The sequence below is a fragment of the Sus scrofa genome, chromosome 3 (genome assembly GCF_054392235.1).
Source record: "Sus scrofa isolate SSC_HxYL_T2T_F1_AM1 chromosome 3, Sscrofa_HxYL_maternal_Yorkshire_Landrace_v2.0, whole genome shotgun sequence".
Classification (NCBI taxonomy): domain Eukaryota; kingdom Metazoa; phylum Chordata; class Mammalia; order Artiodactyla; family Suidae; genus Sus; species Sus scrofa.
In genome coordinates this window covers 60,763,908-60,768,386 of record NC_139385.1, presented here as the reverse complement: position 1 = coordinate 60,768,386, position 4,479 = coordinate 60,763,908, and the positions used below count along the sequence as shown (strand labels likewise).

At 43.6% G+C, this 4,479-nt stretch overlaps 1 non-coding gene across 1 annotated transcript; it reads right to left on the bottom strand.

The window, feature by feature from the left end:
- Nucleotides 1-315: 315 nt before the first annotated feature.
- Nucleotides 316-397, bottom strand: TRNAS-AGA (transfer RNA serine (anticodon AGA)). The gene has a single exon. It is a non-coding gene; the product is annotated as a tRNA-Ser (tRNA).
- Between the last annotated feature and the right edge of the window lie 4,082 nt (nucleotides 398-4,479).

Sequence of the window (4,479 nt, the reverse complement as noted above, 5' to 3'; positions counted from 1 at the left end):
AAGGTCTAGGTGGGTTCCAGGGGCCCCGTGGCACAGGCTTTCCCATGGAGCCAGTGATTGGAGCTGTTCTTTTCTGCCCAACCTGATGATGCCTTGCTTTTCTTTGTTCTAGAATGTCTAGAGTGTTTTGTTCCATCTCCCTCTCCTGGACTCAGGTTGTAACCACAGTCACACAATTCCCTAGCTCGCTCATCTACTCCCCTTCCGGCCACATTGAGGATCCCCCTGGTATCGTAAACATTCATAAATAATCCAAATAGTCTGTGGAGAAGCCTGCAAAAGGAAAACTGTATTCATAGCAAAGATTTGCCTTCCCGTAGTCGGCAGGATTCGAACCTGCGCGGGGAGACCCCAATGGATTTCTAGTCCATCGCCTTAACCACTCGGCCACGACTACTGCTGGGTGCTTATTTCAGCAGTGATCTATGTAGGATCTACACACAAGTGTCTACTGTGGTATCAGGTGATGCAATTAAGATGGTGGAGGAGAAGGACTGGAGCTCATCTTCTCTCATAAAAACAACAAAATTACAGCTAACTGCCAAACAACCTTCAAACAAATTAATTGCAAAGTGTGAAAAAAGATATCCTACTCCAGAAGACAAAGAGGAGGCCACATCAAGAGGTAGGAGGGGCGATTACATGGTATAAGCAACTCCATACCCATTGGGTGGGCTGCCCACAGACTGGAAAGTAACCATATCACAGAGACTCACCTACAGGAGTGAGAGTTCTGAGCTCCACATCAAGTCCCCATGCTTGGGGATCTGGCACTGGGAGAAAGAGCCCCCAGAGCATCTGGCATTGAAGGCCAGTGGGGCTTGTGTGCAGGAGCTCCATAGGACTGGGGGAAATGGAGACCCCATTCTTGAAAGGCACACACAGGCTTTCATGTGTACTGGGTCCCAGGGCAAAGCAGAGGCTTTGTAGGAATCTGGGTTGGACCCAGCTGCAGTTCTTGAAGGATCTCCTGGGAAGACAGGGGGTGACTGTGGCTCGTTGTCGGGGAAGGACATTGGAGGCTAAAATTCTCTGAAATAATCATCATTGTGTGTTCTTTTAGAGATGGCCATTTTGGGAAAATCTGGTCCCACCCATCAGTGCTGAGGAACCCCAAGCCAAGTAATAATCCAGGTTTATTATTGGATCACAGCCCCACCCATCAGTAAACAGGCTGCTTAAAGACCCCCAGGTACACAAGCACCTCTAAACTCACCCAGAGACAGAGCCCCACCCACCAGAGGGATAAGAATCAGCTCCACCTACCAGTGAACAGGCACCAGACCCTCCCATCAGGAAGCCTACAAGAAGCCCCCTACCAACTTCAGCCACAAGGGGGGCAGACATCAGAAGCAAGAGAAGCTACAACTCTATGGTCCATACCAAAAATCTATACAAAATAAAAAGTCAGAGAACTATAACTCAGATAAGGGAGAAAGAAAAAACAAAAAACAAAAAACAGAAAAACAGGTAAGTGATCTGGAGATTCTCAGCCTCCAGGAAAAAGTCTTTAGACTGATGATAGTGAAGATGATTCAAGACATTGGAAATAAACTGGAGGCAAAGACTGATAAATTACAGGAAACACTGAGCAAAGAAATACAAGATTTAAAACTTAAGTAAAAAGAGATGCAAAATACAGTCATGGAAATAAAAAATTCATTAGAAGCAACCAACAGCAGAATACAGGAGGCAGAAGAACGAATAAGCGAGGTAGAGGACACACTAGTGGAAATCACTGATGTGGAACAGAAAAGAGAAAAAAGATTGAAAAGAAATGAAGGCAGTCTAGGAGAACTCTGGGACAATGTTAAATGCACCGATATCCATATTGTAGGGGTGCCAGGAGGAGAAGAGAGAAAAGGCCCTAAAAATATTTGTGAAGAGATAATAGACAAAAACTTTCCTAACATGGAAAATGAACCACTCACTCAAATCCAGGAAGCACAATGAGTATCATATAAAATAAACCCAAGGTGGAAAACCCCAAGACACATATTAATCAAACTGACCAAAATTAAAGACAAAGAAAATCTTGAAAGCAGCTAGGGAAAAGAAACAAATAACATACAAAGGAACCCCAATAAAGTTATCGGCAGATTTTTCAGCAGAAACTCTGCAGGCCAGAAGGGAGTGGCATGATGTACTTCACGTGATGAAAGGAAAAAACCTCCAACCAAGATTACTTTACTCAGCAAGGCTCTCATTCAGATTTGAAGGAGAAATCAAAACCTTCACAGATAAGCAAAAGCTAAGAGAATCCAGCACCACTAAACCAGCTTTACAACAAATACTCAAGGAACTTCTTGAGTAGGCAGAAAAGAAAAGACAGCAACAGGAAACAAAAATGCCACAAATGACAAGGCTCATCAGTAAAGGCATATATACAGTAAACTTAGGAAACCATCCACGCACAATTGTGCCACCAAAATCAGAAAGCGTGAGAAGAGGAGGGTACAAATGCATAACCCTGGAGATGCACCTGCAATTAAGAGACCAACAACTTCAAACAATCTCGTGTATATATATCAAAATTTCAGGATAACTGCAAACCAAAAATCTACCATAGATACACATGCAAATAACAAAAATCGACTCAAATACAACACTAAAGACAGTCATCAAACCACAAAAGGAGAGAACAACAGAAGAAGGGAAGGAAAAAAGAATAAAAACAAATCCAAAACAGTGAATGAAATGGCAATAAGAACATACATATCAATAATTACCTTAAATGTAAATGGACTAAATGCCCCACCTGAAAGAAACATGCAGACACTCTGATGATATAAAGGCAGAGGAGAGGCTGGACCATTTCTTCCTACAGACAAAGTTTCCAGCCTCACGTGATTGCCTCCTGGCGTCTCTGTTTTCTTTAGATGCTTCCCCAATGCTTGGTCTGTCCTTTGCTACTTCAGTTGAAAGAGAAACTGATGACTGCATGGGGGTGGTGATAATTAGAGTTTTGAGAACCCTTGATCCAGGTTTTCAACTTGATGTCACATCTCCTGGGGCATTAAAAACATACCCCCACCCTGAGATTTAAGTTGATTTGGTCTGGGGTTGGACCCAGGCATCATTTGGTGGTTCTAATATATAATCAACCACTAGGATTCCAGGCCTTTTTAGAAGGAACAAAATGTACATTCTCACACAGTCATCTGGCCTTCTACAAGTAAGAGGCAGGAAGCAGGCGACCCTCAGGCTCAGATCAATGTCTCAGGACCAATTACCTAGTAATTGGTAACTTTAAATGGCATCAGTCTGGAGCTGCCACTGTGGCTCAGTGGGTTAAGAACACAATGCAGTGTCCGTGAGGATGCAGGTTCAATCCTCAGCCTTGCTCAGTGGGTTAAGAATCCAGCGTATCTGTGGCTGTGGTGTAGTCTGGCAGTTGCTGCTCCAACTTGACCCCTAACTTGGGAGTTTCTTCTTTTTTTTCCTTCTGTCTTTTGTCTTTTTAGGGCCACACCCATAGCATATGGAGCTTTCCAGGCTGGGGTCAAATGTGAGCTGTAGCTGCCGGCCTGTAGCTGCCGGCCTATGCCACAGCTACAGCAACACTGGATCTGAGCTGCATCTTCAACCTACACCACAGTTCATGGCAACACTGCATCCTTAACCCACTGAGCAAGGTCAGGCATCCAACCTGCATCCTCATGGATACTAGTAGGGTTTGTTAACCACTGAGCCACGATGGGAATTCCCCCCATCCTGGGATCTTCTAAAAAGAAAAAGAGAAAAAAAAAAAGGGATGGATCATAGCACATGTCACATGGAGATGTTTTATGGATTAAATGCGTGAATACACATAAGACACTTAGAAAAATCCCTGGAGTCTTAAGCGCAATTATGTAAGATGTTATCCCAAGTCTTTATTCTTTAAGACAGCCATTGAACCCCTGGCTGTGAGGAGGGTTCTCTCTTCTGTTACCAAATTATTGCTTATTTCTGTAACCTGGCATTGTGTCCTTGTGATGCCTAAAGAAGAACCATGTATCGTGTGTTTCCTAATAAAAGGCACAAGTCTTTTTTTCCCTCCCCAAGTCCACTCCTCAGGAAAGAGTTGCCCTATAGTTATATATCGTTATGGGGATGCAATCTAAATTACTCTATTTTGGACAACATTTAAGCTTGAAAGGGCCTGAAAGAATGCTAATTTGGGATGATTTAGAGGCCACCTGAGCAATGATTCATTGAAAGATAAGAAAGACCCCTGGCTGACTGATATTAGTGTGAAAGCAAGATCTGCCCTTAGGGGTCTGGGACTGGTATATGCGCACTGATGTACGTGGCATGATTGGCCAATGGGGACCTGCTGGGCAGCATAGGGAACTCTGTACCCAATATTCTGTGATCATCTATGTGGGACAAGAATTGGAAAGAGAAAGGGTCTGTGTACACGCATGACTGAATCTCTTTGTTGTGTAGCAGAAATTAGCACAGCCTTGTCCATCAACCATACGTCAATAAAACTTT